A 21,310-nucleotide genomic window follows, 5' to 3' on the forward strand; every position below is an offset into this window, starting at 1 on the left:
TAACATTCCCGTGGACACCGAGGCCATAAAGATCCCAGCCAGAGGCTCAGCCATCTCATCCCACGCCTCGTGAAGCAGCCTGGGGAATATTCCATCAGGCCTCGAGTACTTCTCCGTCCTAATGCATTTTAACAACTCCAACACCTCCTCTCCCTTAATATCAACATGCTCCATAACGTCAACTTCACTCATATTGTCCTCACCGTCATCAAGTTCCCTCACATTGGTGCAAACAGAAGAGAAGTATTCATTGAGGACCTCGCTCACTTCCACAGCCTCCAGGCACATCTTCCCACCTTTATCTCTAATCGGTCCTACCTTCACTCCTGTCATCCTTTTGTTTTTCACATAATTGAAGAATGCCTTGGGGTTTTCCTTTACCCTACACGCCATGGCCTTCTCATGCCCCCTTCTTGCTCTTCTCAGCTCCTTCTGTAGCTCCTTTCTTGCTACCCTATATTCCTCAATAGATCCATCTGATCCTTGCTTCCTAAAGTGAATTAAAAGATGATGGACGCAGAATTCCTGCAAAATGACTGATGGACAGTGTGGCTGAAACAGTTGTAAATTTTCTCTTTATGACGATGACTTGTCAATCTTTTCAGATGCATGCATCGACAACCGAAGACTTTGTTGCGGAAGAGACATAACTGAACACTAGAAAATACGCCAAAGTTTACCTTATTATCCTACGTCCACAGTGCTCTGCATTCATTCAATGAAAGAACAAGCGGAGTAGAATTTTTGTAGCCCAATCACAAAAAAATATTGCCCGTTAGTAAGGATACAGTCCAATAGGGCAAGACTTATTCATGGGAGTTCATAGATAAAAGTATCAATGGGCGATCCTTCTGCAGATAATAACCATAACCCACGAAGTTTCAAAGCAGTTGTGGTAAATGTGTTTGAATTGGACCGTCTGATTTAAATATCATTCCACAACACCCGTGGAAGGTTGACTGGGAGCTTAATAAGAAGTTGCATTTCCGTTGTGAGACTCCTTTGGAAGTGAAATTGTGAGAGTGCAGAGACAACGTGTTTCCCTCAGGGTGAATATTATCAACCAGATCGCAGAGACCCTCAAGTAATGAGATATTGCGGGCTCGATGACGGATAAATGGAGGCACAGATTAGTTATGGTGTGTGGAACCTTGAAGAGGGAGAGGGTGTTCAAAACAGGAGAGGAATCACGGCTACGAAATGTCACTGACTGGTAGAATTAAGGACAGTCCAATACATTTTATGCATTATAGAGCAAGAGCTCAGGGATCCCAGTGATGTCTGAATTTCCCAACTAACATAACTGTGGCACCTCTACTGGGAAATCTGTAGCGTAACCAGACGAAGATCCGGGATGATGCTACAGGTGTCGTAACAGTCGAACGATTAAACATCGAATAATCCCGAAAACGAATTAGTTTTGTGGTGATCGACCTTCCGGCAGCTTTACATAATGTCCCTCTGATATTCCTCAACGTCCTTGACATCCACACTCCATTCTTGGGAATAGGGAGTTAATCTACATCGGGTATAAGGACACGGATTCATTCATCTTAAAGCCATCTTCCACGCCAAACACTTCATTTCATTATCGCCGTTTACTCCACTGCCCTCACCTCTGTTCTTAGTGTCTCAGTGCAGTGGAGACCCCTCCATTTCCCGTATTCCTGCAACAAATGCCACTCCCCGGTTAGCCCAGCTTGTGCGTCGCATTAGAGTGACTGTTCTCCATCAGTCCTTCGTATTAATTGTATGTCTTTCCTCTTTCCGTCCACACGCCTGTGAATTAAACGGCCCGTCTCCCAGACACCACCGGCCGAGTCAGAATCTCGGGCCATAATTTCCAGAACCGTTTAGTGACAGCGGAACGAACAGTCTCTTCCATCCCTTGCAGTCTAGTCTCCAAACACCGGATCTAATCCGTAATAACACCACTTCACACTCGGTTTCTGGTCATGCTCAATGAGTCGTAGAGCAGAGAAGCGGATCTTTGGGCAAGCGCGTTAACGCGGAAAGTCGAGGACCCATTCTCATTGATCACATTGACTGGAACCTGATCAATAATCTTTCCATATTCACAGTCGCGCAGTCCCGCGATATTCTGTCTCGCTCGTCACTGCCGGCCATTCGGCTTGCGTCCCTGTTAATTCCATTGTCCAGCGCTTAGCCTGTAGAGTCTCTCGGGACTTTTCCTGCAGGTACTCACCAGTTTCACTGCCCCTCAAATCCCATCATTTTCTTACTAATTATCCGAAAATGTCCTCGTTTTAATCACCACATTTATGGTGGAAATCTTCCTGCAGTCCGCCCCATCTATTCCAGTCAAAATGTGATGCAGTCTAATCATTCCACTATCGACGTCTCTTCTGTCCCTAGGCTCTCTGGTTTATCTTTTTATCTGGGACACCCCTTCCCGGCCAGCTCGTTTGTGGAGTTTCCATACAATTTCTCCAACCCTTTCCTGTGCTTGGGGGAGCAGGAATCCGGCTACTGTCTGACGAACGGTTATGAAATTTGAGCAAAGCCTCACTGGTCTTGTGATCAATGAACTGACTCACGGAGACCTTTGCCCCTGATGTGGACTTGCATACCGGCATCGAGCCTGTGAGAGTTGACATCCTGGTGTCAATCGATGGGCCAGTGGGGGCTGTTGCCTGGGAATCGTGACGAGGTTATTGGTGTTGCCTTACGAAGCTGTTGGGCTGGAGACCAATGATGTGAAGCCAATGAGGTCACCCTGTGGGGATCCTCAGCGTGGTTATTGGGTAGCAGCCAATCCGTGATGATGATGGAGATGAGCCAATGGAAGACATCATCATCTTTGAGTGAATTTTGTCAGATGGTTTAAATATCCCTGAGGTAGTGTGTTAATGGATGTGGAGGGGAAAAGGGGTAGGATGGATCCTCATGAGCCAGTCCCATCTTCCTGAATTTGGACGTATCTCACTGAACCTTTCCAATCCATGTACCTGTCCGACTCATATATCAGTCCCTTAGAATACCTTCCAATAACCTCCCACTGCTGTTGTCAGGCTCACCGGCCGATAATTCCTGGTTTACATTTCGAGTCTTGCTGAAACAGCAGGACAACATTAGATACCCTCCAATCCTCCAGTACCTCGCCTGTCACTAAGGTTGATATAAATACTTTCACTAGGGCACCTGCAATTTCTCCACTTGCCTCGCACAAGCCCCGGGGAATTATCCATTCTAATTTGCCTCAAGTCAGCAAACTCCTCCTCCTCGGTAGTCAGTATAGGATCCATGACCTCACTGCTGCTTTGCCTCACTTTTATAGATTCTGTGTCCATCTCCTGAGTAAATACAAATGGAAAAAAAAATCAATTTACGCTCTTCCCATCTCTTTTTGCACCACACATCATATACCACTCTAATCTTCCAGAAGACTAATTTTTTTGTCCCTTTCAAAACTTTTGCTCTTAAAATAATGTAGGATTCTTCTTCACCTTGTCTACTAAGGCAATCCTTCATCTTGTACAGCACTGTAACCTCGTGTCCTCTTTTACCATCCTGATTTCTCTCTTAAGGGGTCTCTTGCATTTCTTATACTCCTGAAGTGCCTCATTTTATCCTATCCTAACCTAACCTTCCCTTCTTTTCCTACCCTGGGTCTCTAAACCTGTTAGCTTTGCCTTTTACTCCAAGTGCAACATACAAATTCTGTGCTCTCAATATTTTACTTTTGAAAACCTCCCACTTACAAAGCATCTCTTTGCCAGAAAACAACCTCCCCCAATTCCACACCTGCCAGATCCCTTCAGACGCCACCAAAATTGGCCTTTCTCCAATTTAGCATCACAGTCCGAGGACCAGTCCTTTCCTTCTCCGTAATTATCTTGAAACTAATGGTTCCTTCAGGTTGTCATTGAATTGGGAGGGGAGGTGGTAGGAGTAATCCAATACCCATTGAATGCTCTCAATGGCGTGTGAATCAAATACTCTCTGACAACCAAGTTCAGCTCCTGGCTTCCCCGTGTGGTTTAGCTAATATGCCCAGAGGAACCGTTTCTACTGACAGGAGAAGAGGCAAAGGCAGATTATTGGAGCCTTAAAAGCAGTCGCTTCGGGCAGACAGAACTTGTCATCCGTTGTTGGTGGTTTATCTGGAGAAGGATATCTCTGATCTCAAACCTCCGCTGTCTTGCGGCCATACCCACTCATGTGTATGGCTTTGGGAGTAAACCCTGAGGAATAATATGGAGCTGGAGTCTCTAGGACAATGTTGTGTTGAGTTCTACACAGACTGGAGATTCCTGAGATGCTGCTGGTTCCAAACTTTATATTTTCTCTGTTGCTTTGGATTCGAGGAGAGGGGATCCTCCTACATGGGCAAAAACTTTCTCTCTTTATCCTACAGTCCTGGTTGTGGACTGGCTCACATATCATGTAGACAGCTAGGATGCACCACCATGGGAGACAGCGACCAACAGAGGGTCTCAGTTGAATTGTGATCACTAGACCAAAAGTGTGCCCCTACACACACTCTGTCACCTGTCGTGTCTCGTTTCCCAAGAGGATACCAGTAACGTTCTCAAATGGTATGCTGGCATTGCAAATGGTATTTAAACGCAAACAACAGGAATTCTGCAGATGCTGGAAATTCAAGCAACACACATCAAAGTTGCTGGTGAACGCAGCAGGCCAAGCAGCATCTGTAGGAAGAGGTACAGTCGACGTTTCAGGCCGAGACCCTTCGTCAGGACTAACTGAAGGAAGAGTGAGTAAGGGATTTGAAAGTTGGAGGGGGAGGGGGAGATCCAAAATGATACACTTATCCGTGTAAGCGGAACAAGTGCTACACATGCCCTTACACTTCCTCCCTTACCACCATTCAGGGCCCCAAACAGTCCTTCCAAGTGAGGCAACACTTCACCTGTGAGTCGACTGGGGTGATATACTGCGTCCGGTGCTCCCGATGTGGCCTTTTATATATTGGCGAGACCCGACGCAGACTGGGAGACCGCTTTGCTGAACATTTACGCTCTGTCCGCCAGAGAAAGCAGGATCTCCCAGTGGCCACACATTTTAATTCCACATCCCATTCCCATTCTGACATGTCCATCCACGGCCTCCTCTACTGTAAAGATGAAGCCACACTCAGGTTGGAGGAACAACACCTTATATTCTGTCTGGGTAGCCTCCAACCTGATGGCATGAACATCGACTTCTCTAACTTCCGCTAAGGGCCCACCTCCCCCTCGTACCCCATCTGATACTCATTTTTATGCACACATTCTTTCTCTCACTCTCCTTTTTCTCCCTCTGTCCCTCTGAATATACCTCTTGCCCAACCTCTGGGTCCCCCCCCCCTTGTCTTTCTTCCCAGACCTCCTGTCCCATGATCCTCTCGTATCCCCTTTTGCCTATCACCTGTCCAGCTCTTGGCTCTGTCCCTCCCCCTCCTGTCTTCTCCTATCATTTTGGATCTCTCCCTCCCCCTCCAACTTTCAAATCCCTTATTCACTCTTCCTTCAGTTAGTCCTGACGAAGGGTCTCGGCCTGAAACGGCGACTGCACCTCTTCCTACAGATGCTGCTTGGCCTGCTGCGTTCACCAGCAACTTTGATGTGTGTTGATTGCAAATAGTATGCTGGCATTTATAGTGAGAGGATTCGAGTACAGGAGCAGGGAGGTACTACTGCAGTTGTACAAGGCCTTGGTGAGACCACACCTGGAGTATTGTGTGCAGTTTTGGTCCCCTAATCTGAGGAAAGACATCCTTGCCATAGAGGGAGTACAAAGAATGTTCACCAGATTGATTCCTGGGATGGCAAGACTTTCATATGAAGAAAGACTGGATGAACTGGGTTTGTACTCATTGGAATTTAGAAGATTGAGGGGGGATCTGATTGAAACGTATAAAATCCTAAAGGGATTGGACAGGCTAGATGCAGGAAGATTGTTCTCGATGTTGGGGAAGTCCAGAACGAGGGGCCACAGTTTGAGGATAAAGAGGAAGCCTTTTAGGACCGAGATTAGGAAAAACTTCTTCACACAGAGAGTGGTGAATCTGTGGAATTCTTTGCCACAGGAAACAGTTGAGGCCAGTTCATTGGCTATATTTAAGAGGGAGTTAGATATGGCCCTTGTGGCTATGGGGATCAGGGGGTATGGAGGGAAGGCTGGGGCGGTGTTCTGAGTTGGATGATGAGCCATGATCATAGTAAATGGCGGTGCAGGCTCAAAGGGCTGAATGGCCTACTCCTGAACCTATTTTCTATGTTTCTATATTTCTATGTAAATAAAACAATCTATATTCATAATAAAAATAGTGTTTACCAGTATAATGCATCCAATGCCTTTTATTTCTTTACATATGTGGTGAAAGCATCATGTTTCGGGGCTCCATTAAGAAGGTGACTCCTGTAAGTAGCTCCAATGGTAATCATCCAAGAGTCTCGTTTTAGACTGCTGCACCTGAACCCCACAGCTATACCCATGGACAATACAGGATATGACATGCTGTTATGGCATTTGAAAAGGTGGAGTGTGTTTTATGATTAATTCCTCATGGTGGTCAAACATGGCGGCTCTATCCCACTCCTACTCACCCAACCTGGATCATCTAGCGACCAAGTGTCATCTAGTTTACATGTCACAGGGCCTTCCAGACATAATCTTGGACCATTAGATATCGGGGCAGAATTAGGCCATTTGGCCCATTGGGTCTATTCTGCCTCTCAGTCTAATATCCTGCCTTCCTGTCCCATCAAGAATCTATCATCTTCTGCCTTAAATATACCCAATGTGAAGACGAATTCCACAGATTCACCACTGTGGATAAAGAAATTCCTCCATATCTCCATTTAAATGGACGTCCATCTATCCTGAGGATGTGTCCTCTGGTCTTAGGCCCCTACCAGAGGAAACATCCACTCTACATACACTCTGTCGAGGCCTTTCACATTTGAGAGGTTTACTGATATCTCCCCTCATTATCCTGAACTCCACACAGAACAGGCACAGAGCCATCAAACGCTCTTCATGTGATGAGCATTTCACTCCTGGAATCATTTTTGTGAATCCCCTTTGAGCCCTCTCCCTCTTCTTAAATAACAGCCCAAACCTCTCGCAATACTCCAAGTGAAGCCTCACCAGAGCCTTATCTAGCCTCAACCTTACATTCTTGGTTTTATATTTGAGTCGTCTTGGAATAAATGCTAATGTCGCGTTTGCCTTCCTCGCCCCCAAATCAACCTGCAAATTAACCTTTAGGGAATCCTGCACAAGAACTCCCAAGTCCCTTTGTGTCTCTGATGTTTGAATTTTCCCTCCATTTAGAAAACACTCTGCACTCTTATTTCTTCTACCTAAGTGCATGATCATACAGTTCTTGACACTGTATTCCACCTGCCACTTCTTTACTCACTCTCCTGATCTGTCTCGGATCTTCTGCAAACTCCCTGCTTCCTCAAAACCAGCTGCCCCTCCCACCTATGTTGTGTTGTCCGAAAACCTGGCCACAAAGCCATTAACTCCGTCACTGAAATCACTGACATACTTTACGATATAAAAAGAATCGGTCCCAACACAGACTCCCGTGGATTACCAATGGTCACCAGCAGCCAAACAGAAAAGGCTCCCTTCATTCCCACTATTTCACTCCTGCCAATAAGCCAATGCTTTATCCATGCTATATTCTTTCCTCTAACACCATGGGACCCTTAACGTGTTAAGCAGCCTCATGTGTGGCACCTTGTCAAAGGCCTTTTGTAAATCCAAGTACACAACATCCACTGATTCTCCTTTGCTGATCCTGGGTATTATTTCTGCATGGAATTCCAATCAATTTGTCAGGCAAGATTTTCCCTTAAGGAAACCATGCTGACTATGTTATCATGAGCTTTCGAGCCATTAACCACATCCTGAACAATTGACTCCAATATCTTGCAACCACTGAGATCAGACGAACTGGCTGATAATTTCCTTTCTTCGCCATTTCTCCTTCTTGAAGAGTGTAATGAAATTTGTAATTTTCCAGCCCTCCGGAACCATGGCAGAATATATTTATTCTTGAAAGATCAATACTCTTGCCTCCACAACCTCTTCAGCCACCACTTTTAGAAAACTGGGGTGTAGACAATCTGGTCCAGGTGATGTATGTACCTTCAGACCTTTCTATTCCCCAAGCCCCTTCTCCTTAGTAACGACAATTTCACTCACTTCAGCCTGACACACTTGAACTTCCAGCATACTGTTAGTGTCTTCCACCGTGAAGACTGATGCAAAATACTTGGGAACTATTCAAAAAGCTTTAAGATTGGTGAGACATGACCTACTATGCACAAAGAAATTTTGATTATCCCTCATCAGGCTCTGCCTGTGCAAATACAGTCGGGTCTGGTTAATTGGGACACATTGGGCCCAAATTCACTTTGGCCCAATTAATTGGCTTCCCCAGTTAGCTGAAATTTCATGGATAAGGTTTAAAAAAGACAAACTATTGTTTAACTGATTAACAATTGAGTATTTAAATGAAATACGGACAAATCAGAACACTGCTAATGCTACGACAGTATGAAAAAAATGTGTATTAGTCCCTAATGATCTTAAAGGGAGACACACCTACTGCAGGGAGATGCAGAACTGTTGTGTATTCTGCTTCACCAAGACCTGGCTCTCCCCTGTCACCCCGGACTGTGCCATCTGACCGGAGGGATTTTCAATCCATCCGATGGACCGCACGACGTCTTCGGGCAAGACGAGGGGAGGTGGTGTCTGCGTACTGATCAACACTGCGTGGTGCGCAGACACAGAGGCACTGACAAACTCCTGCAGCCCGGACCTGGAACACCTGTCGGTGAACTGTTGTCCCTTCTATCTGCCATGGGAATTCACCTCGGTCATACTGACAGCGGTCTACATTCCACCCCCCCAGGCAGAAGTGGAGTGTACTCTGAACATACTGTATGCCAACATCAGTGAACTTGAGACCAGGTATCTGGAGGCTTTGCTCATTACAGCCGGGGACTTTAACCAGGCCAACCTCAGAAAGGCGCTGCCAAAGTTATACCAACATGTCTCCTGCCCCAAATATATTTGACCACTGCTACACAGCAGTCAAGGATGCCTACCATTCTGTCCCACGACCTCACTTCGGAAAATCGAACCATCAGGCTGTACTCCTCCTCCCGGCTTACAAACAGAAACTGAAGCGGGAGGTCACGGTGTCAAAAGTAGTGTTGCGTTGGACAGAGGAAACGGATGAGGTCCTCCATGATTGCTTTGAATCATGGACTGGTTTGTATTCAAGGACTTGGCAGCTAACCTCGATGATTATGCCTCAGCTGTCACAGACTTTATTTGGAAATGCACGGAGGACTGTGTATCTCGCAAGACGATCCGGGTATTCCCTAACCGGAAACCTTGGATGAATTATGAGGTCAAGTCCCTTTTAAAGGCTACAGCTGCGGCTTTTAGGTCTGGGGATACCAGTCGCTACACAAAATCCAGGGGTGAACTCCGGAAAGCCATTAAGGGGGCCAAGAAGCAATATAGAGTCAAGTTGGAAGCCCAGGCTAACCAAAGGGATTCCAGTAGACTATGGCAGGGTCTAAATGAGATCACTGAGTGCAACAAAAAGGCTGGGAATATCAATAACTGTGGCGCTTCTCTTCCTGACGACCTTAATGTATTCTACGCAAAATTCGAACAGAAGAGAAGCGTCCTGCTCCCTCTGGATGAACCGGACCTGGTGGCATCGAGATTCATCGTCATCAAGGAGGACATTAGAAGGGTGTTCCTGAAGATAAATCCAAGGAAGACGACGGGCCCAGATGGTGTCCCGGGACGGGTTCTCCGGGCCAGTGCAAGCGAGCTAGTTGGAATGTTTACTGACATCTTCAACTGCTCCTTGCTTCAGTCTAAGATCCCCTCGTGTTTTAAGAAGGCAACGATAATCCCAGTGCCGAAGAAGAGCAAGGTGGCATGCCTGAATGACTATTGACCTGTGGCTCTGACACCAATTGCTATGAAGTGCTTCGAGAGACTGGTTATGGCACACATCAACAACTGCCTACCGGTCAACGTGGACGCTTTGCAATCTGCCTACCGGAGCAACAGGTCAACGGCAGATCCATCTCTCTGGCCCTACATTCCTCCTGAGAACACCTGGAGAATAAAGACGCATACATAAGGTTCCGTTTCATTGACTACAGCTCTGCCTTTAATACCATCATTCCAAATAAACTGATTCCTAAGCTCCGGAACCTGGGCCTTACACTCAGATCTGCAGCTGGATGTTCAACTTCCTCACAGGCAGGATCCAGGTTGTAAAAATAGGGGACAAGTTCTCCTCTACAATCACTCTGAGCACCGGTGCCCCACAAGGCTGTGTACCCAGCCCCCTGCTATACTCACTGTACACCCATGATTGTGTAGCCAAGTTCCCATCAAACTCAATATGTAAGTTTGCTGATGATACAACAATTGTGGGCCATATCTTGGGTAATGATGAGTTTGAATACAGAGAGGAAATTAAAAACCTGTTGGCATGGAGCGAAGACAATAACCTATCCCTCAACGTCAGCAAGATGAAGGAATTGGTTGTTGACTTCAGAAGGAGTAGTGGACTGCATGACCCAATTTACATCGGTGGTGCACAATTGGAACAGGTCAAAAGCTTTAAGTTCCTCGGGGTCAATATCACAAATGACCTGACTTGGTCCAACCAAGCAGAGTTCACTGCCAAGAAGGCCCACCAGCGCCTTTACTTCCTGAGAAAACTAAAGAAATTTGGCCTGTCCCTAAAACCCTCACTAATTTTTATAGATGCATCGTAGAAAGCATTCTTCTAGGGTGCATCATAACCTGGTATGGAAGTCGTCCTGTCCAAGACCAAAAGAAGCTGCAGAAGATCATGAACATGGCACAGCACATCACACAAACCAATCTTCCATCCTTGGACTCACTTTACACCGCACGCTGTCGGAGCAGCGCTGCCAGGATAATCAAGGACATGACCACCCAGCCAACACACTTTTCGTCCCTCTTACCTCCAGGAGAAGGTTTAGGAGCTTGAAGACTCGTATGGCCAGATATGGGAACAGCTTCTTTCCAACTGTGATAAGACAGCTGAATGGATCTTGACCCGGATCTCAGCCGTACCCTCCAAATATCTGGACCTGCCGCTCATTTTTTTTGCACTACCTTACTTTCCATTTTTCTGTTTTCTATTTATGATTAATTTTTAATTATAATTAATCATAATTATTTTTTTTAATATTTACTAATTTTTACTATTTTTAATATTTAATATTTGTAATCCAGGGAGCGGAAAGTACAGAATCAAATATCACTGTGATGATCGTATGTTCTAGTACCAATTGTTTGGCGACAATAAAGTATAAAGTATAATAATTACCGACAGAGGAATTTACGCAGTGTACGCTGCCGTATCTTTTTGATTGACTGAAAATGAACAAGATCAGCACAGACACCGAGTGTGGATAACAGACTTCCTTCAGTGTCTTCCTGCATAAAGAATTCTTGAAATCCAACAGTAACGTTCCTGGCATCCTGTGCAGTCTCTCGATCAAGTTCAGACACGTCACCATCATCACAAGGTATCTTGTCTAAGAGCCACACGAGTGCAGGTGACTGACACGAGTTAGAAACTGTTTGTCAACAGTCTCTGGTCCGACTTAAGAGGCCTGTGTCCCAAATGAAGAGAGGGAATCCCGGCTAATTTCTCCATTAGTTTTTATTCTTTAAGAGTTGTCCCAGCTGCCCCAATTAACTGTAATCCACTGTATTTATTAATCCTGCCCTTCAGAATGCCTGCAAATAATTTACCCACGACAGGCCCACTGGCCTATAATTTCCCTGCTTTTTCTAAGAAACTTTCTGAAACAATGGGACGTCAGTAATCCTCCAGTCCTCTGGCATCTCGCCCAGGACTAAGGACGTTTTAGCTATTCCTGGCAGGGCCTCTGCATGTTTCTGCATGAGCCTCCCACAGGGACCAAGGGGATACATTATCAGGCCCTGGTGATTCATCCACCCTAACATGCATGAAAACCACCAGCACCTCCTTACAGGGACCTCAGTGAGGTCTTTGATAAGGCTCCACGCGGTGGCTGTTGTGGAAAGTTGGATCACATGGAATGCAGGGAGAGCTCGCTGACTGTGAGCACAGTTGGATTACATGGAATGCAGGGAGAGCTCGCTGACTGTGATCACAGTCGGATCACATTGAATGCAGGGAGAGCTCGCTGACTGTCAGCACAGTTGGATCACACAGAATGCAGTGAGAGCTCGCTGACTGTCGGCACAGTTGGATCACATGGAATGCAGGGAGAGCTCGCTGACTGTCAGCACAGTTGGATCACATGGAATGCAGGGAGAGCTCGCTGACTGTGATCACAGTCAGATCACATGGAATGCAGGGAGAGCTCGCTGACCGTGAGCACAGTTGTATCACATGGAATGCAGGGAGAGCTCGCTGACTGTGATCACAGTTGGATCACATGGAATGCAGGGAGAGCTCGCTGACCGTGAGCACAGTCGGATCACATGGAATGCAGGGAGAGCTCGCTGACTGTGAACACAGTTGGATTACATGGAATGCAAGGAGAGCTCGCTGACCGTGAGCACAGTTGGATCACATGGAATGCAGGGAGAGCTCGCTGACTGTCAGCACAGTTGGATCACATGGAATGCAGGGAGAGCTCGCTGACTGTGAACACAGTTGGATCACATGGAATGCAGGGAGAGCTCGCTGACTGTGAACACAGTTGGATCACATGGAATGCAGGGAGAGCTCGCTGACTGTGAACACAGTTGGATTACATGGAATGCAGGGAGAGCTCGCTGACTGTGATCACAGTCGGATCACATTGAATGCAGGGAGAGCTCGCTGACTGTCAGCACAGTTGGATCACACAGAATGCAGGGAGAGCTCGCTGACTGTCGGCACAGTTGGATCACATGGAATGCAGGGAGAGCTCGCTGACTGTCAGCACAGTTGGATCACATGGAATGCAGGGAGAGCTCGCTGACTGTGATCACAGTCAGATCACATGGAATGCGGGGAGAGCTCGCTGACTGTGATCACAGTCGGATCACATGGAATGCAGGGAGAGCTCGCTGACTGTGATCACAGTTGGATCACATGGAATGCAGGGAGAGCTCGCTGACTGTGAACACAGTTGGATCACATGGAATGCAGGGAGAGCTCGCTGACTGTGAACACAGTTGGATCACATGGAATGCAGGGAGAGCTCGCTGACTGTGAACACAGTTGGATTACATGGAATGCAGGGAGAGCTCGCTGACTGTGATCACAGTCGGATCACATTGAATGCAGGGAGAGCTCGCTGACTGTCAGCACAGTTGGATCACACAGAATGCAGGGAGAGCTCGCTGACTGTCGGCACAGTTGGATCACATGGAATGCAGGGAGAGCTCGCTGACTGTCAGCACAGTTGGATCACATGGAATGCAGGGAGAGCTCGCTGACTGTGATCACAGTCAGATCACATGGAATGCGGGGAGAGCTCGCTGACTGTGATCACAGTCGGATCACATGGAATGCAGGGAGAGCTCGCTGACTGTGATCACAGTTGGATCACATGGAATGCAGGGAGAGCTCGCTGACTGTGAACACAGTTGGATCACATGGAATGCAGGGAGAGCTCGCTGACCGTGATCACAGTCGGATCACATGCAATGCAGGGAGAGCTCGCTGACCGTGATCACAGTCGGATCACATGCAATGCAGGGAGAGCTCGCTGACCGTGAGCACAGTCGGATCACATGGAATGCAGGGAGGGCTCGCTGACTGTGATCACAGTTGGATCACATGGAATGCAGGGAGAGCTCGCTGACTGTCAGCACAGTTGGCTTGATGGTGGGTGACGGTGAAATGTCAGGCTTCCGATTGAAAGCCCATGAATAGTTGTGTGCCTCGAGAGTCTGTTCTGTGTCAATTAATATTTGTTTCCTGTATCAGTGATTTCAATGAGAATGGGCTTGTTTGTAAATTTGAAGATGGCACTGAAACAAGGGATGTCGTTGACAAACAATTATCATGATTGACAGAGCAATTTGGATCAATTTTTTTTATCAGAGGGATGAGGAATGGCCAATCGAGTTTATTTCAGAGAAGTGCTGAGGTTACATTTTGGGAAGAAAGGTGTGGGGAGGACTTTCAGGTTCAAAGGTGAGGCCCCGGCGAGTGTTGTTGGAGAGAGGGACCTGGAACTACAGGAAGGAGGCGTCACATGTCAAGACATGGTGAGGAAGCTTTGGGATTGCTGAATATCATCAGCCAGGACACAGGGTTCAGACGTTGGGACGACATGCAGCAGTTGGACAAGATATTGGTGAGGCCGCATTTGAAATGTTGCCATAGATAATATGCCATAACACTGTAAAGTTGGAGAGGATATTGAAGAGAATTTTGCCAGGATCCGAGGGACTGAGTTATGGAGAGAGTTTATGCAGCTTGGAACTTTATTCATTGGATCAGAGTAGAGTGAGCTGTGATTTTATAGAGGTGTATAAAATAATGAGGCATTTGGACAGGATCGATGCACACAATATTTCTCTCAGGGTTGTAAAATCAGGAACCAGAGGGCAGCGGTTTGAGGCAGATGGTCAGGGGTGGGGGTAGGGAGAGATTAGTAAGAACCGGAGGGGCACCGTTTCCAACCAGAGGGTGATCAGGAGATAGACTGAGTTGCCGTAGGGAACAGTTGAGACTGGGACATCAGTAACATGAGTGGGGAAGGTTCAGAGGAAAATGGGAGAAGCCTTGCCAAATTGCACTGGATCAGGTGGGAATCTTTATCAGCTTCAGCGAGTTGGGTCCAGCAGGGCCGTTTTTGTGATGTTTGACTTCATGACTCTGTGACTGTGTAACTTTGATTCCCTGTGAGTGTTGCTCTCAGCAACCGAATAAATATGTGATTGTACTGGACTGGACACAGCGGCACACAAAATGCTGGAGGAACTCAGCAGGACAGGCAGCATCCATGGAAAAAGAGTACAGTCGACATTTCAGGCTGAGAACTTCAGCAGGACTGGAGAAAAAAGATAAGGAGTAGAGTTAAAAAGAGGGGGAAGGGAGGGAGAAATACAAGGTGATAGGTGAGGGGGCGAGGTGAAGTAAAGAGCTGGAAAAGAATATCAAAGAATTTGATATGTGAAAGAGCTACAGAACTGGAGAGAACGGAATTGAATTGGAGAGGGCAGATCAATGGAGACCACCCTTCATTGACGCTGCAGGCCTTCTGTGTGTCTGTGTCTGTCTAACTCTGAATTTCCAGCATCTTCATACTCTCTTGTCCAGAACTCTGCTGCATCCTGCTGTTCTGTGTCTACCAGGAAGTACACAGACTGAGTGCAAAGGACTTTTCGCTCTAAAGGAGCGGGAAAACTCCGTTGTTAGTTCACCGATGCAAATTAATCTGCAAATGGAAAAAAGGAAACAAAGAGAAGGGTCAGTGGAATGAGACTGAGAGATGTTTGGGGAGGGGCAGAGGAGAAGGATAGAGGGTGAGAGAGGGACAGTTCACAGGATAAATCCCCCCGACACCGGCAATGTGTCAGGGTCGGACACCGGGCTGAGTTCACGGGAATATAATGGACAGAAAGGGTGAGAGAGGGACAGTTCAGGCGATAAATCCCCCCACACCGGCAATGTGTCAGTGTTGGACATCGGGCTGAGTTCACGGGAATATAATGGACAGAGAGGGTGAGAGAGGGACAGTTCACGGGATAAATCCCCCCACACCGGCAATGTGTCAGTGTCGGACACCGGGCTGAGTTCACGGGAATATAATGGACAGAGGGGTGAGAGAGGGACAGTTCACGGGATAAATCCCCCCACACCGGCAATGTGTCAGTGTCGGACACCGGGCTGAGTTCACGGGAATATAATGGACAGAGAGGGTGAGAGAGGGACAGTTCACAGGATAAATCCCCCCACACCGGCAATGTATCAGTGTCGGACACCGGGCTGAGTTCACGGGAATATAATGGACAGAGAGGGCGAGAGAGGGACAGTTCACGGGATAAATCCCCTCACACCGGCAATGTGTCAGTGTCGGACACCGGGCTGAGTTCACGGGAATATAATGGACAGAGAGGGTGAGAGAGGGACAGTTCACGGGATAAATCCCCCCGACACCGGCAATGTGTCAGTGTCGGACACCGGGCTGAGTTCACGGGAATATAATGGACAGAGAGGGTGAGAGAGGGACAGTTCACGGGATAAATCCCCTCACACCGGCAATGTGTCAGTGTCGGAAACCGGGCTGAGTTCACAGGAATATAATGGACAGAGAGGGTGAGAGAGGGACAGTTCACGGGATAAATCCCCCCCACAGCGGCAATGTGTCAGTGTCGGACACCGGGCTGAGTTCACGGGAATATAATGGACAGAGAGGGTGAGAGAGGGACAGTTCACGGGATAAATCCCCCCACACCGGCCATGTGTCAGTGTCGGACACCAGGCTGAGTTCACGGGAATATAATGGACAGAGAGGGTGAGAGAGGGACAGTTCACGGGATAAATCCCCCCACACCGGCAATGTGTCAGTGTCGGACACCGGGCTGAGGTCACAGGAATATAATGGACAGAGAGGGTGAGAGAGGGACAGTTCACGGGATAAATCCCCCCACACCGGCCATGTGTCAGTGTCGGACACCGGGCTGAGTTCACGGGAATATAATGGACAGAGAGGGTGAGAGAGGGACAGTTCACGGGATAAGTCCCCCCCACACCGGCAATGTGTCAGTGTCGGACACCGGGCTGAGTTCACGGGAATATAATGGACAGAGAGGGTGAGAGAGGGACAGTTCACAGGATAAATCCCCCCACACCGGCAATGTGTCAGTGTCGGACACCGGGCTGAGTTCACGGGAATATAATGGACAGAGAGGGTGAGAGAGGGACAGTTCACGGGATAAATCCCCCCACACCGGCAATGTGTCAGTGTCGGACACCGGGCTGAGTTCACGGGAATATAATGGACAGAGAGGGTGAGAGAGGGACAGTTCACGGGATAAATCCCCCCACACCGGCAATGTGTCAGTGTCGGACACCGGGCTGAGTTCACGGGAATATAATGGACAGAGAGGGTGAGAGAGGGACAGTTCACGGGATAAATCCCCCCACACCGGCAATGTGTCAGTGTCGGACACCGGGCTGAGTTCACGGGAATATAATGGACAGAGAGGGTGAGAGAGGGACAGTTCACAGGATAAATCCCCCCCACACCGGCAATGTGTCGGTGTCGGACACCGGGCTGAGTTCACGGGAATATAATGGACAGAGAGGGTGAGAGAGGGACAGTTCACGGGATAAATCCCCCCACACCGGCAATGTGTCGGTGTCGGACACCGGGCTGAGTTCACGGGAATATAATGGACAGAGAGGGTGAGAGAGGGACAGTTCACGGGATAAATCCCCCCACACCGGCAATGTGTCAGTGTCGGACACCGGGCTGAGTTCACGGGAATATAATGGACAGAGAGGGTGAGAGAGGGACAGTTCACGGGATAAATCCCCCCACACCGGCCATGTGTCAGTGTCGGACACCGGGCTGAGTTCACGGGAATATAATGGACAGAGAGGGTGAGAGAGGGACAGTTCACGGGATAAATCCCCCCACACCGGCAATGTGTCAGTGTCGGACACCGGGCTGAGGTCACAGGAATATAATGGACAGAGAGGGTGAGAGAGGGACAGTTCACGGGATAAATCCCCCCACACCGGCCATGTGTCAGTGTCGGACACCGGGCTGAGTTCACGGGAATATAATGGACAGAGAGGGTGAGAGAGGGACAGTTCACGGGATAAGTCCCCCCCACACCGGCAATGTGTCAGTGTCGGACACCGGGCTGAGTTCACGGGAATATAATGGACAGAGAGGGTGAGAGAGGGACAGTTCACAGGATAAATCCCCCCACACCGGCAATGTGTCAGTGTCGGACACCGGGCTGAGTTCACGGGAATATAATGGACAGAGAGGGTGAGAGAGGGACAGTTCACGGGATAAATCCCCCAACACCGGCAATGTGTCAGTGTCGGACACCGGGCTGAGTTCACGGGAATATAATGGACAGAGAGGGTGAGAGAGGGACAGTTCACGGGATAAATCCCCCCACACCGGCAATGTGTCAGTGTCGGACACCGGGCTGAGTTCACGGGAATATAATGGACAGAGAGGGTGAGAGAGGGACAGTTCACGGGATAAATCCCCCCACACCGGCAATGTGTCGGTGTCGGACACCGGGCTGAGTTCACGGGAATATAATGGACAGAGAGGGTGAGAGAGGGACAGTTCACGGGATAAATCCCCCCACACCGGCAATGTGTCGGTGTCGGACACCGGGCTGAGTTCACGGGAATATAATGGACAGAGAGGGTGAGAGAGGGACAGTTCACGGGATAAATCCCCCCACACCGGCAATGTGTCAGTGTCGGACACCGGGCTGAGTTCACGGGAATATAATGGACAGAGAGGGTGAGAGAGGGACAGTTCACGGGATAAATCCCCCCACACCGGCAATGTGTCAGTGTCGGACACCGGGCTGAGTTCACGGGAATATAATGGACAGAGAGGGTGAGAGAGGGACAGTTCACAGGATAAATCCCCCCCACACCGGCAATGTGTCGGTGTCGGACACCGGGCTGAGTTCACGGGAATATAATGGACAGAGAGGGTGAGAGAGGGACAGTTCACGGGATAAATCCCCCCACACCGGCAATGTGTCGGTGTCGGACACCGGGCTGAGTTCACGGGAATATAATGGACAGAGAGGGTGAGAGAGGGACAGTTCACGGGATAAATCCCCCCACACCGGCAATGTGTCAGTGTCGGACACCGGGCTGAGGTCACGGGAATATAATGGACAGAGAGGGTGAGAGAGGGACAGATCACAGGATAAATCCCCCCACACCGGCAATGTGTCAGTGTCGGACACCGGGCTGAGTTCACGGGAATATAATGGACAGAGAGGGTGAGAGAGGGACAGTTCACGGGATAAATCCCCCCACACCGGCAATGTGTCAGTGTCGGACACCGGGCTGAGTTCACGGGAATATAATGGACAGAGAGGGTGAGAGAGGGACAGTTCACGGGATAAATCCCCCCACACCGGCCATGTGTCAGTGTCGGACACCGGGCTGAGTTCACGGGAATATAATGGACAGAGAGGGTGAGAGAGGGACAGTTCACGGGATAAATCCCCCCACACCGGCAATGTGTCAGTGTCGGACACCGGGCTGAGGTCACCGGAATATAATGGACAGAGAGGGTGAGAGAGGGACAGTTCACGGGATAAATCCCCCCACACCGGCCATGTGTCAGTGTCGGACACCGGGCTGAGTTCACGGGAATATAATGGACAGAGAGGGTGAGAGAGGGACAGTTCACGGGATAAGTCCCCCCCACACCGGCAATGTGTCAGTGTCGGACACCGGGCTGAGTTCACGGGAATATAATGGACAGAGAGGGTGAGAGAGGGACAGTTCACAGGATAAATCCCCCCACACCGGCAATGTGTCAGTGTCGGACACCGGGCTGAGTTCACGGGAATATAATGGACAGAGAGGGTGAGAGAGGGACAGTTCACGGGATAAATCCCCCCACACCGGCAATGTGTCAGTGTCGGACACCGGGCTGAGTTCACGGGAATATAATGGACAGAGAGGGTGAGAGAGGGACAGTTCACGGGATAAATCCCCCCACACCGGCAATGTGTCAGTGTCGGACACCGGGCTGAGTTCACGGGAATATAATGGACAGCGAGGGTGAGAGAGGGACAGTTCACGGGATAAATCCCCCCACACCGGCAATGTGTCGGTGTCGGACACCGGGCTGAGTTCACGGGAATATAATGGACAGAGAGGGTGAGAGAGGGACAGTTCACGGGATAAATCCCCCCACACCGGCAATGTGTCGGTGTCGGACACCGGGCTGAGTTCACGGGAATATAATGGACAGAGAGGGTGAGAGAGGGACAGTTCACGGGATAAATCCCCCCACACCGGCAATGTGTCAGTGTCGGACACCGGGCTGAGGTCACGGGAATATAATGGACAGAGAGGGTGAGAGAGGGACAGATCACAGGATAAATCCCCCCACACCGGCAATGTGTCAGTGTCGGACACCGGGCTGAGTTCACGGGAATATAATGGACAGAGAGGGTGAGAGAGGGACAGTTCACGGGATAAATCCCCCCACACCGGCAATGTGTCAGTGTCGGACACCGGGCTGAGTTCACGGGAATATAATGGACAGAGAGGGTGAGAGAGGGACAGTTCACAGGATAAATCCCCCCACACCGGCAAAGTGTCGGTGTCGGACACCGGGCTGAGTTCACGGGAATATAATGGACAGAGAGGGTGAGAGAGGGACAGTTCACGGGATAAATCCCCCCACACCGGCAATGTGTCAGTGTCGGACACCGGGCTGAGTTCACGGGAATATAATGGACAGAGAGGGTGAGAGAGGGACAGTTCACGGGATAAATCCCCCCACACCGGCAATGTGTCAGTGTCGGACACTGGGCTGAGTTCACGGGAATATAATGGACAGAGAGGGTGAGAGAGGGACAGTTCACGGGATAAATCCCCCCACACCGGCAATGTGTCGGTGTCGGACACCGGGCTGAGGTCACAGGTCAGTTCATCTCCCCGCCGCGCGAGCCGCACCTTGCGTCCTGTCATTGGTCAATTCACCTGCTCGCCGCGCGCACTCGGCTGCGTCACTGCTCAGGTAACCCCGCCCACTCTGAGCACCATTATTGTTCAGGTGACACCATCGGCTCGCGAGCTCCTCCCCCCGCCTCTGGTCGATTCGTTTCCCCGTCGCGCGAGCCCCACCTTCCTCGTTTCTTTATTGGTCGGTCAGAACGCCAATCCTGATAGTCCCGCCTTCCTCCGTCCGTCATTGGTCGGTTAATCTGCCCGAGGCTCGAGCTCCGCCTGAGGGTGTCGGAGTGTCTGTTTGGAGGGTCTGAGGGTGAGGAGGGTCTCGGTGAGGGAGGGTCTGAGGGTGAGGAGGGTCTCGGTGACGGAGGGTCTGAGGGTGAGGAGGGTCTCGGCGACGGAGGGTCTGAGGGTGAGGAGGGTCTCGGCGAGGGAGGGTCTGAGGGTGAGGAGGGTCTCGGAGAGGGAGGGTCTGAGGGTGAGGAGGGTCTCGGCGAGGGAGGGTCTGAGGGTGAGGAGGGTCTCGGCGAGGGAGGGTCCGAGGGTGAGGAGGGTCTCGGCGAGGGAGGGTCTGAGGGTGAGGAGGGTCTCGGTGAGGGAGGGTCTGAGGGTGAGGAGGGTCTCGGC

The sequence above is a fragment of the Mobula birostris genome, chromosome 13 (genome assembly GCF_030028105.1).
Source record: "Mobula birostris isolate sMobBir1 chromosome 13, sMobBir1.hap1, whole genome shotgun sequence".
NCBI lineage: Eukaryota > Metazoa > Chordata > Chondrichthyes > Myliobatiformes > Myliobatidae > Mobula > Mobula birostris.